Consider the following 15,633-nt stretch of genomic DNA (forward strand, 5'->3'; position numbering starts at 1 on the left):
TGAAGTTACGATGCTTGTGTGTGTCTGTCCTCCCTTGTTTGCTGCAGAAATTCAGTGCTGGGCCCTTTCCTCTGCCCTGCTCCCACCCACCTGGTGCTCACCCTTCACTGCCTGGACTGCAGAGCACAGATCATGAAACCACGGGAGGGTTTGGGTTGGGAGGGACCTCAAAGCCCATCCAGTGCCACCCCCCTGCCCTGGGCAGGGCCACCTTCCACTAGCCCAGGTTGCCCAAAGCCCTGTCCAACCTGGCCTTGAACCCTTCCAGGGAGGGGGCAGCCACAGCTTCTCTGGGCAACCTGTGCCAGGGCCTCCCCACCCTCACAGGGAACAATTTCTGCCTTACATCTCATCTAAATCTCCCCTTTTTTAGTTTAAACCTGTTCCCCCTCATCCTATCTCTCCCCCCTGATGACAAGTCCCTCCCCCCTTTCCTGTAGCCCCTTTCAGTCCTGGGAGGCCGCTCTAAGGTCTCCCCGGAGCCTTCTCTTCTCAGCCTGTCCTCACAGGGGGGTGCTCCAGCCCCCCGAGCATCTTGGTGGCCTCCTCTGGCCCTGGTCAGGCAGGTCTGTGTCCTTCTGCTGTTGGTGCCCCCAGAGCTGGACCCAGCACTGCAGGGGGGTCTCCCAGAGTGGAGCAGAGGGGGAGAATCCCCCCCTCGCCCTGCTGCCCACACTGCTCTGGGTGCAGCCCAGCACACAGGCGGCTTTCTGGGCTGCCAGCGCATGTTGCTGGCTCACAGACAGTTTTCCACCCCCCAACCCCCCCAAGTCCTTCTCCCTGGCTCCTTCCTGCCAAGGCTCCTTTTGGAGCGGGGGAGGCCCCAGGAGCCGCCATCTCTCCCCTATACACAATTCCTTCTTAGCCCCCTCCCCAGCTCCTGCTTGCTCAGCTTTTGGGCTCTCTCCTGCTGCCTCTGCTCTTCTGACAAACTGTTACTTCTTTCAAGGCTGACCAGCCGCTCCTGTTGCAGCGTCCCTAGTCCCCCGCTGGCATCGTGGGGTCAGTTTGGCTCTGTTCCTGTTCTGAAATGGGGTCCTGTTACCTCTGTTGTGGGTGGGCTAAGGCAAGGCTACACCGGCTCTTTCCCTCTTGAACATCTCCCTGCTTGGCAGCAAGGTGCTGCTGCTCTCTAGGAAATAGCTCGGAGCTACAGAGAAGAAAAAAAAAATAAAAAAAGGGGGATAGAAATGCGTGGTTCCTGGAGCAGGGGCAGGAGGAGGGAAGCTGGTGGGTTCATGGGGGTAACGTGCTGCCCGTGGGGGATCTGAGCAGGCAGACAGGCCGAGACCCTTCCCGCCAGGATCCTCTCCAGCCAGCCCATGCTCCCTGCCCTGTTGCTCTCAAATCTGAAAGCCACAAGGCAGGGATCGATGCTGGCCTTGGCGCACGTCTGGGCAGGCAGCCTGGAAGAGGAGTGTGCCTCTGGCTGCTGAGGGGTTAGAAGGTTAAAATTCACGTGAGTGAGGCCAGCGGCGGCCTGGGCTGGGCTCCTGGCTCTGCCAGCTCCCAGCTTCATCCCCAGCAGCAGCACGAAGCTGGGCGCATTCTCCCTGGGGCTGGCGTGAACCCGATCTTCATGTAGCCACGGTGGGAGTTAGCCCATCCCCGTGTGCGGGACGCATCCAGGGGAGGTGTAGGCTTGAACTTCATCGCGTCTGGGTGAGCGTTAACGCCAAGACCTGCCACCTCCGCGCTATTTGCTGTGAGTGTCCGGGGAGGTGCTCGCTGCTGAACCGCAGCGGTGTGGCTGCAGGAATGTCTGTGCAGAGCCAGGACCCAGGTCCCGGGTGGTTTCTGAGCTGCTCGTTTCACCCCCTCCTCAGAGCCCACGGTCCAGCATGTTCCCTGGCTTCCTCACTTCAGGGGTTTCATTGCTCTTGCTCAGAGTTCCCCTAATTGGAACAGAATTCCCCTGAACATGAGCCAGCAGTGTGCCCGGGTGGCCAAGAAAGCCAACGGCATCCTGGCTTGGATGAGAAATAGTGTGACCAGCAGAAGCAGGGAGGTGACAGTCCCCCTGTGCTCTGCACTGGTGAGGCCACACCTGGAGGGTTGTGTCCAGTTTTGGGCACCTCAATACGAGAGAGATCTCGAGGGGCTGGAGGGAGTGCAGAGGAGGGCAACGAGCTGGGGAAGGGCCTGGAGAATAAATCCTGTGAGGAGAGATTGAAGGAGCTGGGACTGTTCAGTGTGAGGAGGAGAAGGGGAGGGGAGACCTCATCACTCTCTACAGCTCCCTGAAAGGACGTTGTAGAGAGGTTGGTGCTGGTCTCTTCTCCCAGGGAATTAGTGACAGAACAAGAGGGAACGGCTTTAAACTGCAACAGGGGAGGTTCAGACTGGGCATGAGGGAAAAATGTTTCCCAGCAAGAGTGGTCAGAGAGTGGAATAGGCTGCCCAGGGAGGGGGTGGAGTCCCCATCCCTGGGTGTGTTTAAGGGCCGTTTGGATGAGCTGTGGGGGGATGTGGGGTAGGGGAGAACTTTGTAGAGTTGGGCTGAGGGTTGGACTCGATGATCCCGAGGGGCTTTTCCAACCTGAATGATTCTGTGATTCTAATTCCGGGTGAATTAGCGATGCTGCTAACTAAGCTCCTCATGCTTTGGTAGTCATGGAGAGAAACAAACCCCTACTCTTTAGAAAAGCCTGTTACCTCCTGACGCAGCGGGGTGTGCACCCCTTCCAGCTCCCTGTTTATTCCAGAAAACAAACCCAGTCTCTTCTTTCCATGTGTCGTTATTTTCCTACTGATGGGGTTCGTACGGATTCTTCCTGTTTCTGTCTGTCGGGGTCCGCAGTGCCCAGACCCTGTGGTCTGGGGCTCTGGTACTCCTCGGCACCAAGCAGAGCTGAGCAGTGACGCCCGTGTCCCGTGCGTGATGCTGCTGTTAATTGAGCTTTGCAATTAGACGGGGCTTTTCCAGTACTGGCACTATTGGGGTTGCAGCCTGCCCCAAGCCCAGCTCCTTCCTTTCCTCCCCCCCTCCATGCCGTACCCAGGTGCTTCTCACCTTGCCACCACACTCTGCTGCTCCCCCCGCAGCCTGGGGCTTCCCTGGGGTTTGGCTGAACCTCACGCTGGGGGTTTTGGGCTCCGTCCCACTGTCAGGGTCCCTCGAAATCCCGCCCTGCCCCTGGGCCAGGCACAGCCTCCTCAGCTGGTTTTTGGCCCCAGGTTTTGCTCCATCACTTGGGCTGTTTTGGGCTCAGCTCGGGAAGGCTGTAAGCCCTGATGCTGAGCCTCTCCCAGCTGGAAAACTCTGACTTTTTTTCCTTTTCTTTGTGCCTCTGCATGTATTTGAGCTGATGCTTCTTAATTTACAGCAGTAAAGTGTAACTTCACTCTGCAGCCGCAATGCAGCAGGAAAACAAGGAGCTTGTTTTTCCCCCCAAGGCTCTTTCCTATCTATTTCCCTATTTTAAAAGTTACAATTTTTAATGTATCGCTTTCTTGCTGTAGAAAGCGTCCTCTGAACTTTTTGTAGACGCTGTTGAGAAACACCAGATGACAAATACAGGGGAGTACTCGGAGACTCGCCCCATCTCTGCCCAGAACTCATTTGTGCTCCGTAAAAAAATGAGGCATTTATGCTGGGGGAGGATGCCGATTCCCTGGCGTTCCTGCATTGCCTCGGATTCTTTTTTTTTCCACCAGCATCGAAGTCAAACTCAGTAACAAGCATAAAATATTGCCTGCAAATAGTGCAGCTATTTCTGTTTAATATTTGCTCAGCTCCTGCTCTCTGTTGCTTCCCCCCTCGTCCCGCAGCGGAGCGATGCCGTGCGGGTGGTTGGACAGCGAATGCCTGGGTTTCGCCGGAATAAAGTGATGGAGCAGCTTTTGTGAGACTTCAGTGAGAGATATCTGGGGGAAGGGGGAGGAGCAGCACCCGCGGGCACAGCGCCCTTTCTTTGGGGGGCTCTTTGTGGCTGTCTTGGCAGACGCTGGCTGCCGTGTCAAGGAAATAATCGATAGTCTGCGGATAATAGTCCCAGAGGGTAGAGCTGGTAATGCCTCAAACAAAAACCTCAAGGCCCAGCTGTGTGGCCTTTGTGATTAGTCTCAGGAATGTCACCCAAGGAAGTGGGAGAGTATTGAAGGGTGCTCCTCCCCCCTCCCTTGGGGCTGTATTGACAAACTCCTTAGATAAGCTCAAAGCAGGGAAAACTGGGCTGAGTGAAACCAAATGTTTGGGTGAAAGGCCTGATAAGAGGTGAGGGTTCTGCCCCAGAAGCTGGATGGTTGTTCAAGAAGCATGGAGGCAGCAAAAATCTGTGGGAACTGAGGAAAAAATAAAGCCGGGGAGGATGGTGGGCAAGCATGACCACCAGCTGCACTGGACGAGGGGGTTGGGGCACCCCATTCCCCCTCAACGCATGTGCTGAAGCCCCGCTCCACCTTCTCGTCTCTCCTGGAAATGAGTCCGTGGTATCTCTGCCTCTCCTCGTCTCGTATGCAAATCAGCTGGTAAAACGAACTGAAAAGACAACAGAAAACTTTGCTGGGCGTGCACCCACCACCTGAGAGAATGGGCCTGAGACAACGCTGGATCCAGGGGTGGTGAGCGGATTTCTTTGACTTTCCCCTTTTCCCCCCCCTTTTCCCCCCCCTTTTCCCCCCCCTTTTCCCCCCCCTTTTCCCCCCCCTTTTCCCCCCCCTTTTCCCCCCCCTTTTCCCCCCCCTTTTCCCCCCCCTTTTCCCCCCCCTTTCCCCCCCTTTCCCCCCCTTTCCCCCCCCTTTCCCCCCCCTTTTCCCCCCCCTTCCCCCCCCTTTCCCCCCCTTTTCCCCCCCCTTTCCCCCCCCCTTTTCCCCCCCTTTTTCCCCCCTTTTCCCCCCTTTTTTCCCCTTTGATACCATAAAAGCCAGTCGGAGAAGAACTCTCTAAAACTCAGAAGTCCGAGTGTTAGAAAGCAGGCATTCTTTATTTCAGCGCTGGGTGCACGGGGGATCTCTCCACCCAACGTGCACACCTAAGCCAGTGAATCTACAACTTAAATGTAGGTATCTCATACATACTCATGAGGTCTCACAACACAAACATACATATTTATAACACAGTGTAATTGGTTCTGAAGTTTTGTGTCAACAGTTCCTTCCGCCTTATCTGAAATGTGATGCGTGTCCTTGAGATGGGAGTCATCCGTTTGGGCCATAAACGTACCAACATTCTCATGCTCTCTTCCGCCTTATCGGAAACGTGATGCGATGCGCATCCTTGAGTGGAGTCATCCCTCTTGGATCACAGATGTCCTCCATCTCTGGGTGTCAGAGGCCCAGACTCACTTCGTTGACTCATAAAATGCCCGTATATCTCTCGTCACCCTGGTGCTCTGTCCTTGGGGCCTCTATCTGTGTTCAGTATGCTTGTTTTCTTTGTTCTCACAGTTCAGAACTGCCTTGTTCTCACAGCTCAAAAAGGCCTTAATTTAAACAGACAAATCTCAAGCTTACTATTGCTAACCATTCTATAGTTATGTACTTAATTTTCTTAACATTTCTATATCACCTTTTTTCCCCCTTTTTTCCCCCTTTTTTCCCCCTTTTTTCCCCCTTTTTCCCCCTTTTTCCCCCTTTTTCCCCCTTTTTCCCCCTTTTCCCCCCTTTTCCCCACTTTTTCCCCACCTTTTCCCCACCTTTTCCCCACCTTTTCCCCACTTTTCCCCACTTTTCCCCACTTTTCCCCACTTTTCCCCACTTTTTTCCACTTTTTTCCACTTTTTTCCACTTTTTTCCACTTTTTTCCACTTTTTTCCACTTTTTTCCACTTTTTTCCACTTTTTTCCCTCTCCTTCAGATTTATAAGAGACCACATCACATATTACCTAACCGGTCATTTGGTGTCATTTCACCTTAATTTAACCCAAGGGGATCACGGAACTTTGTAACTCCCTGGGCTCCCAGTCTGGGCGGTGACAGCAGGCGGGGGGGTCGCTGCGATCGGGGCCGAGCTGCCGGGATTTGGCCCCTTCGTGCTGCGCATCCCGCGGGGCCCCACACGCCCGACTCAAGGAGCTGCTTTCCGCCCTCTGGGTGTTTGGGGCTGTGTGTTACCTTGGGCCTGTGAGTTTTTGGTAACATTGATTTTAAGTTTTTTTAAATTCAAAATACCAAAGCATTTTTTTTTTCCAAGGAAAAACAGCACACACCAAGAATTCAGAAGTTTTCACAGCTGCAAACAGAAAGCTCTGGGTACCCGTGGCCAGATCCTACCGCTGACTTTCAGCCCGAGGCATCCCCTGCCCTGCGGGGCTGAGGCTCCCAGAGCAGCGTGGGGAACCTCCGCGCTCGCTCCCGATGCTCTGCCCGGGCTGAGTCTGTACCCTGGAGCTGAACAGGAGCACCCCATTTCTGGACCCTGGCACCCAGCTCCGCCATCCTCCCCTGCCTGGCAGCTCTGTGCTCCTCAGCCCTGCTCTCCCCTTCCCAGGTGCTGGCGACGGGATGCTGCCACAGCTGCTTCTGCATGGTTTCCCTCAGAGGTGATTTGGTGCAGGAGAAAGAAATGTTTTCTCCTGTCTGTTGGGTATGTGCAGGCACTGACTTCCAGATGCACGTGTGTGAATATTTGGCCACTCTTGTGAAAAACAGGGGAAGAGGAAAAACTGATCTGATCCGAGACTGGAGCAGGGATCTGGGGTAGATCCAGGACCTTGCAGAGATCTCCCTCTTGGACAGCTGCACTGGGCAAAAGTACGTCCTTTTGGCTTTGAACTACACCCAATACTTGTATATTTACCACCAATTCCGACCTTGGGTGCTTTTTGTGAGTAAGAAGAACTTGGCATTAGCAAGGCCATGTGTGTTGCTCTTTGCCTGCTGCAGGTTTTTGCAGGTTTTTTTTCATATTATTTCTGCAGCACTTCTTACCTGATGGTCACGTAGGTGAACGAAGCAATTCCTGGGGAAAAGGGGGAAGGCGGTCTGGTGAAACTATGGATTCAATAAACCCACCAGCTGGTGACCGCCAGGACCTGGGCGGGATGAAGTGAGACAGTGGTGCTTGGTGCCAAACTGACCCCATTTGGTGTTTCCAGAAGACAGGAAGACACAGCTGTACCGGGGCGAGCGGGGGTCCCCCCAGAAGGGCCCTGCAGCCCCATGGACGCGCAGGCAGTTACCGGTTGAGGGAAGGGCACTCACAGCACCCGAGGGGTGTTGGATGCTGGGTGGTTGGGCCTCTTCCTTGCTGTCTCTGCATCTTCCAGGCTCTTTCTGATTTGCCTGGGCAAGGAAACTTGAGACAAGAGCCTTCTGGTGAGTGTCCCCACTTGATTCACAGAATCCCAGAATGATCTCGGTTGGAAAAGCCCTTGAAGCTCCTCCAGTCCAACCATGAACCTCACCCTGACCGTTCCCAACTCCACCAGATCCCTCAGCGCTGGGTCAGCCCGACTCTTCAACCCCTCCAGGGATGGGGACTCCCCCCCTGCCCTGGGCAGCCCATTCCAACGCCCAACAACCCCTTCTGCAAAGAAATCCTTCCGAAGAGCCAGTCTGACCCTGCCCTGGCGCAGCTTGAGGCCATTCCCTCTTGGCCTGTCGCTGGTTCCTTGGCTCAAGAGACTCATCCCCCCTCTCTGCACCCTCCTCTCAGGGAGTTGGAGAGGGCCAGGAGGTCTCCCCTCAGCCTCCTCTTCTCCACACTAAACCCCCCCAGTTTGCCCGCTGTCCCTCAGCCAGACCAAGCCCAGCTCTGCCAGCAGCACCTCGCAGGAGAGGGCTCGGCTCAGGTCCTGTGGAGCTGGAGCAGGGCTACAGGGGAGGGAGTTTCTCCTCGGGGGTGTCCCGTGGTGCAGGGTTACTTGGTGGCTGCTTTCCTGCATGGAAAAGCACTTGCCAGGGCTGAAGCGTTCCCAGGCCACGGCTGGGACACCAGTGACTTCACCACCGGCAAAGCTGGTTATCGCAGTTCCTGACGCGGTGCTTGGAGGGGTCTGTGAGAGTGGGGTGTCCCGGGGGAGCCCAGTTTTTGAGACATGACTCAGGCAGCGTTGGTCCCCTTGGTGGGGAAACAGGCTCGAGTCGCTGTGCAGCTTCCCGGCAGCCTTGACCCAGAAAGGCTCATTTTAAACACATACTCAGGGTTGTGAATGTCAACGAACGGACTCATCAACGGCGTGACCCACCAAAACACCCAACGGGAGGGGAACGTGGTTGTGGCTTCCCTTGGGAGTGTCCCGGGGCTGGGGAGTTGGGCATGGGCACCTCCATCTGAAATGGGAGGTGATGGTGCAGGCTGGGAGTAGCTCGAGGGATGCCCTCAAGGGCCACAAACCTCACCACCAAGAGCAGGGAGACAAGCAGCCACCCCTGGCAAAAATACCCAGAAAAGGTGAAAGAGGAGAAAACATGGAGGAGAAGATGGTGGATGTGCACACCAAAAGAGCAGGGCAGCAGCAAGGGAAGAGGAGAAGTGATGGGCAGTGAGAAAGGCAGCTTCAGGATTTAGGATTTAAACCCAAACCCAGCCCCCTCAGGGCACCCCAAATCCCTGCCAGGCTGGGACTTCTGCTGGCACACGGCCACATCGCAGAGCCTGGGGTGCACCCCATCAGCGGGGAGGGAGCAGGTAACGGGGGGCTCTGCCAACACGCAGCCACAGGCTAAAGATAGAGCTTGTGCCTGTCAGCTGGGTTTCACAGGAGGCAGGTTTCTGGCAAGGGAGCCGGCTGTTTTTCCTGCAGGATTATGGATGTTCCCGCACCGAAGCGCGTGGGCTTCGCCCCAGGTGGGTTTCTCCACGGTTCCTGCCGGCGCTGCGAGAGCTGAACCTTGCGCTGTGCGGGCTGAGCCGGAGCATCGGAGGGTGCAGCGGCTCGTGAGTCACCCGCAGCCTCAAGGGAGCGTTATTAATTGGGAGGCCTCGAGGCTGCTGCAGCAAGGACTGCCAGCAATTGCTTCTCCCTCCTCTCCTATTAAAGATTTTGTTGGCAACCCGGGTGTCAGAATGAGGGCTTGAAACTTCCCTCCTCCGGGTCCCCTGTGATAAACACCCACACCTCCCCGGGTGACGCCTCCCAGCCTTGGGCTGTCGGCAGGTTTTATCAGCTCCTGCAGACTGGGAAGGACCTTAACGACATCAATCCAGCCCCCGACGGCTGCTCCTGTGCTCCCTGGGGCTGGCACGGCCGTGTCGGTGCTGCCCGAACCTGTCCCAGTCCTTGCTCCTCTCCCGATTCCTCCTCTGGTCACCATCTCCTCTCCTGAGCTGTCCTGGGGGCATCCGCTGCTTCGCCGGGTCCGGGCTGGCCTGGTCCCGTGGCCAGGCGCTGTCAGAGTCAGCTGGTCTGACACCCCTCTCCCTTTTGGTGTGTTTTACCCCATTTCCACTCAAGTCCAGTCATTCTTCTCTTCAAGCCAGCGATCGTTTACTGGATGAGTCACAGAGCAGCACAACTTGGGCAAAAATCCAATCCTGCTTTGGCAGGGGATTTATAAGTGCCCCCCTCCATCTATTACACAATAGAGGATAGTTAGGGAGTAATCAGTATGAATGCTAATTATGATATTAATAAAATTAGAAAGGAAAAGCCAAAGTCTTTAGGAAAGATTCCTGACTGCAGGGTGAAGGCCGGGGGAAAAAAAAAACCTCCAATACATTGGAAAAATATTTTGAAATTAATATAAAGCAAAGCAAATACTCTCCCTCAGTGATGGATGTGGTAAAACCGCCGGTAATGCTGCAGAGAGAAGGGAGGTGTTTGGTTGAGCCCTGTCTTTGAAAAGCAGCCAGCCACTGCCCCCGCATCACGGGCAGATTAAGAAGCACCTTTAGACCCTTTGGGGACAAAGTGTCTGATCACCCACTGCAGGGAGCGGTTTTGAACTGAGTGTCAGGATTCTCTTCATATTTGAATTGGGTGAGAAGGATGTGGCCCAAAATCTGGAAGCTGGGAAGTGCTGGTGTTGCCCAGTCCTGGATAACTGAGGTTCCCTCCTGCGCCCTCAGGGTCACGCTGCAAAGACCAGAAGGTCACCGGGGCCAGTCGGTGTGGTTTGAGGAGGAGAAGGTGAGGGGAGACCTCATCACCCTACACCTATCCGAAAGGACATTGTAGAGAGGTTGGTGCTGGTCTCTTCTCCCAGGGAATTAGTGACAGAACAAGAGGGAACGGCTTTAAACTGCAACAGGGGAGGTTCAGACTGGGCATGAGGAACAAATGTTTCCCAGCAAGAGTGGTCAGAGAGTGGAATAGGCTGCCCAGGGAGGGGGTGGAGTCCCCATCCCTGGGTGTGTTTAAGGGCCGTTTGGATGAGCTGTGGGGGGATGTGGGGTAGGGGAGAACTTTGTAGAGTCGGGCTGAGGGTTGGACTCGATGATCCCGAGGGGCTTTTCCAACCCGAATGATTCTGTGATTCTGTGACAGCATCTCCCAGTTCGGGTGCCTGACTCAGGTCCTCTCCTACACCGTCAACTCCACAAGTTTTCCTCCACAACCTGCCTTTGCCCCTTTGCTCGGGGGGGGGGGGGGGGGGGGACACCCCTCTCCCACCAGCACCCCCGAGCAGGATGGGGCAATGCTGCGCGGGTTTCCCTGCTCCCACCATCTGACACGGGCCACTGTCACCTTTAGGGAATGGCTCTTGATTGGCACTTAAAATCTGAATGCCCTGCGCTGGCTCTGGGTTTCCATGGAAGCTGAGGCTGTTCCTGCAGCCTCTTTCTTGAGGCTCTTTCTTGCCGTTTGTGTTTCACCGTGCGGGCTGTAGCGCGGGGTGGGTCAGAGCCTCGGCAATCGGGCAGGTAGGAAAAACACAACAGGAAGGCTCTGACTCAGCTTTGCCTCGGGTGATGGGGTGCGTTGCAGTGCGATTGTCACTGCGTGGTGGGGGCTGATCCTGGCCGGACCTGGGAGCAAAGTCTGTCAGACACACCAGGAAAGGCTCCTGGACGCGTCGTCCTGCACTACAGCAGGCAGCGAGCATCCCCCAGCAAGGGCCCGGCCATGGTCCTGTTGTCCCTCAAACAGGGCTCGTCCCCGCTGTGCAAGAGCCAATCACACACCCAGAGCTGAAATACCAGTTTTATTCCATAGTTGTGCAAAGAGGGGTGCGGAGGGGGGGGAATCCACCAAGCCAGCGCCCCACACAGAGGAACTACAGCCTATTTAGCCTGTTACACGATTAGGAAAAACCTGTCTAAGTTTACACTCCTTGGTCCATAATTACCACCCCACTTGCTATTGGTTAATTCTATTTAAATTAGCCATGCTTGCTGGGTAAATTAGCTCCTTGCAGGTGTGGGGGGGGCAAGTTTTTTCGATCTTGACTTGAGTCGATGGTTGCAATCTCAAACTGAATGACTCGAGCGTGTCCAGAAAAGGGCAACAGAGCTGGTGCAGGGTCTGGAGCACAGGTGTGATGGGGAGCGGCTGAGGGAACTGGGGGGGTTTAGTGTGGAGAAGAGGAGGCTGAGGGGAGACCTCATGGCCCTCTCCAACTCCCTGAGAGGAGGGTGCAGAGAGGGGGGATGAGTCTCTTGAACCAAGGAACCAGCGGCAGGCCAAGAGGGAATGGCCTCAAGCTGCGCCAGGGCAGGGTCAGACTGGCTCTTAGGAAGGATTTCTTTGCAGAAGGGGTTGTTGGGCGTTGGAATGGGCTGCCCAGGGCAGGGGGGGAGTCCCCATCCCTGGAGGGGTTGAAGAGTCGGGCTGACCCAGCGCTGAGGGATCTGGTGGAGTTGGGAACGGTCAGGGTGAGGTTCATGGTTGGACTGGAGGAGCTTCAAGGGCTTTTCCAACCACGATGATTCTGGGACTCTGGGATTCTGATCTCCCCCTGCTGCCTTTACTTCTCCCCCAGTTCCCACAGGTTTTTGCTGCCTTCCTGCTTCTCAGGCAGTCACCCAGCCTCTGGCACCTCTGGGGCAGGACGCTCCCCTCTCTCTTACCAGCCCTTTGTCACCTGTGTGCTGGGAAGGGCGTTAGCAAGGCCTGGATCCTACGGGCTGACACAGTGGAGCTGCTGATTCCTGGTCCTTGTGCTGGATGAGAAACATTTGTACCTGTGTCCGGGGACAGTGGCCACGGGCAGGTTAGACACAACCCTCCTGTTCTGAAGGCCGAGAGAATTTAATGCACAGCCTGGGGCTGGGGCACAGCTCAGGAAAACCAGTCGAATGCTCACAGGTGTTCTTAGAGCAGCATCAGAGCAGTCCGTAGACAACCCTGAGTCGTAAAGCCCAGTCTGATCCCCCCCCCTCCTGCCCCGTGGGGATGCTTGCCCCTGCCCATGGCCTCAGCGAGTTTCGAGTTTCGGGGGCCGCGCTGGTGCTTTACACCTTCTCCCGAGGCTGGAGCTGCTTCGCGCCGGGGGGTGTCTCCATGGGCAGGGGCTGGGTGGCCAGTGTCCCCCCCCCGCTGTGCTGCGTGGGGCTGGGAAGAGCAGGTCTGTCCCACAGCGCTCCGCGGGCAGAGGGAGACGAAGAAACAGGGTGGGGGAGAGACCTGGAGATGGGTGGGAGCGGAGCAGCACTGGATGGGGATGGCTGTGGGGCTGGCGGGGCTCTGCTCGCTGCCCCCCGCCCCTGTTCCGGGGGGCACAGAGCCCCGTCCCTTGCTGGGTCTCCGTGGGTGCTGCAGGGTCGCCCCGTCCTTGCGGGGCAGCGCAGAGCCCAGGCAGGATCGGCGGCAGGTTGGAGCCGTCCTCTGCCACCGCCTGCCTGCCTGTCCCTGGGCATGTCCCCCAGCCTTCGCACCCCGCCACAGCTGCTGCGCCCGCGCACGGCCCAGGGCGGGGGGAACCAAACCAAAATGACCATTAGTGTGTTCGAAAGCTGCTGGACAAAGAGGACCCCGGTGTCCCAGCCAGGAGCAGGGGCTGCATGTGCCTGGGGAAGGCGGCGCAGCCCCCCCGCCCACCCGGGTGGCCGCGGCCGGTGGTTTCGGCACTGGACATGGCACAGCGTCGGCAGCTGCGGCACCGGGGGGGTGACGGGGGGTGACAGTGCAGGGAAGGGGTAGAATGGTTGGTGGCAGTGCAGGGAGGGGACAGCGCAGGGAGGTGACAGTGCAGGGAGGGGGTGGCAGTGCAGGGGGGTGACAGTGCAGGGAGGGGACAGTGCGGGGAGGGGGTGGCAGTGCAGGAGGTGGCAGGGGGTGGTGGCAGTGCAGGAGGTTGATGGCAGTGCAGGGAGGTGACAGTGCGGGGGGGGTGACAGTGCGGGGAGGGGGTGACAGTGCAGGGGGGTGACAGTGCAGGGGGTGGCAGTGCAGGGAGGTGACAGAGCAGGGAGGGGGTGACAGTGCTGCCTTCTGGCCAGGAGGGGCCCCCGCGCTCCACGCCTGGCGCCGTGCCCGCTGCCATCGCCATGTCCCCGGGGCTGCCCAGCGCAGGGGGGCGGGGGGGTGCAGACACGGTCATTCATTTTTCGGTCGCCTCCCGGACAGCCCGGCAGTGCCGGCAGCAGCGCGGTCGGGGCGGGCAGGGACCCCCCCGGCAGAGCCACCGGCAGCCTGGGAGGGCCACGGCTTCCCAGAGAGGTGCTGGCGATGTGCGGGGCACCCCCGGCACACGCACCCCTCTGCACCCAAACCTGCACCCACGGCCCTCGCTGGCCCCCCCGGGGCACGGCTGGGGGGGGGTGGACACCCCCCTTCTGGCTGCCCCGGGGACGGGGGACACGGAAGGGGGGGAATCTGCCCTAGGAACCCCACGGCGGGGCTGGGGAGGGCGGGGTGGCCAGGGCGGACCCCTGCCCCTCTCAAGAGGGACCAGCACGGCGGGGGGGGGGGGGGGGGACGACGACCTGTGACAGTGTCACTCCCTGCAATCCGCCATCCGGGCACCAGCCCAGCAGCCGTCGGGGGGGGTGTGTGCAGGACTCTGGGGGGGCCGTCCGTGACCCAGAGGACACAGAGCATCTCTTGCACTGCCCGCTGCCAAAGGGGTTCACCAGTGACCCCCCCAGTCCTGGCCTGGCAGCAGCCCCTGGGCCTGCACGGCGCTGGTGGGCTCAGTGCAACAGTGTCACGGATGGAAATATTAACTCGGTAATGATTTGGCAGCAAATCAATATTCATTAATGACCAGCGGCACTTAATCATTAGCCAATTTAAGAATTTACAGAATAATCCAGCAAAATGATGATTAAAACGGCAACTTATCTACAGACTCAAAAATGACAAGATTAACACTAACTTACTATAAAGTATCCACAATCGGTATGTATGTATATTTATAATGTATATTCATAATGTATATGCATATTCATAAACACATCTGCTCATACAACACACAGACAGACAAAATTATTTGGATCCAGTGAAACGTGGATGTGCCCACACTCGTAAAAAATAACTGTGTCTACCCAAACACATCGGTAGGGGGAGAGGTGGATGCAAGAGAAGCCGGCTCGAAGTTACAATTTCCCTCTTCTCGAGTTTAGAGGGAATATTCACAGCGCATCGGCCTTCCTCAGCGGGGGATAATTGAGACTCGAGGGGATCGACTTCGCCCTGGGCTCCCGTCGGCTCCATCAGCGGACGGTGCCTCGAGGGGTTGATACCCGAGAGGGTCCCAGCCCAGGGGAGATGCTGGTCAGGGGCATCTTTAGTCCTGTTTAGCTGGGCTCGATGGCCGTGTTAGGTGATGGAAAATGCAACACTTTATTTTAAAGGAGAGCTCAAAGGGTCTCGCTTAGGGCCACTGTTTATACTGCCCAAGATAATTGATTTCTATCAGGTACTTTTCCACTCCAGCCCAATATTTCGAGTGATGAAATATTCTGGTGTTTTTCACCAGTTGCACAGCCCCAGAACTCGCTGGACGTGCGGGTCTGTTATCCCCGTCCCTTGGCCACGTCCCAGGCCCAGATGTACCCGGCTGCCAGGGGGTGACGGACTGTTATAACCCTCCCCAGCCATCGCGGGAGCAGGAGCCGGTCACGCCAAGGAGGGGCTTAATGCTCTGGTCCCCTGCATTCACAGTTCAGACCGCCCTGGCCTGGTGTGTGGCCCAGGAGGGGGGGGTTGGAGTCACACCAAGCACCCAGCAGCCCAGCAAGGGGCCAGGGAGGGGAATTGCACCAGAGTCCCAGAATGATCTCAGTTGGAAAAGCCCTTGAAGCTCCTCCAGTCCAACCATGAACCTCACCCTGACCGTTCCCAACTCCACCAGATCCCTCAGCGCTGGGTCAGCCCGACTCTTCAACCCCTCCAGGGATGGGGACTCTCCCCCTGCCCTGGGCAGCCCATTCCAACGCCCAACAACCCCTTCTGCAAAGAAATCCTTCCGAAGAGCCAGTCTGACCCTGCCCTGGCGCAGCTTGAGGCCATTCCCTCTTGGCCTGCCGCTGGTTCCTTGGCTCAAGAGACTTCTCCCCCCTCTCTGCACCCTCCTCTCAGGGAGTAGGAGAGGGCCAGGAGGTCTCCCCTCAGCCTCCTCTTCTCCACACTAAACCCCCCCAGTTCCCTCAGCCGCTCCCCATCACACCTGTGCTCCAGACCCTGCACCAGCTCCGTTGCCCTTCTCTGGACACGCTCGAGTCATTCAATGGCCTTTTTGGAGTGAGGGGCCCAAAACTGAACCCAGGAATCGAGGGGCGGCCTCACCAGTGCCGAGTCCAGGGGCACCCCCACAGATGGGGCAATTTGGGGATGGCCACCGGCAAACTGCCCCGTGTGAGCCACG

General features: G+C 57.2%; 1 long non-coding RNA gene across 1 annotated transcript; it reads right to left on the bottom strand.

Moving 5' to 3' along the window:
* Nucleotides 1–5,582: 5,582 nt before the first annotated feature.
* LOC141920343 (uncharacterized) lies at nucleotides 5,583–5,803 on the bottom strand. Its single transcript, XR_012622292.1, has 2 exons — nucleotides 5,689–5,803; nucleotides 5,583–5,647 (listed from the first exon to the last, which is right to left on the bottom strand). It is a non-coding gene; the product is annotated as an uncharacterized LOC141920343 (long non-coding RNA).
* Between the last annotated feature and the right edge of the window lie 9,830 nt (nucleotides 5,804–15,633).

The sequence above is a fragment of the Strix aluco genome, chromosome 2 (assembly GCF_031877795.1).
Source record: "Strix aluco isolate bStrAlu1 chromosome 2, bStrAlu1.hap1, whole genome shotgun sequence".
In the NCBI taxonomy this organism is placed as follows: domain Eukaryota; kingdom Metazoa; phylum Chordata; class Aves; order Strigiformes; family Strigidae; genus Strix; species Strix aluco.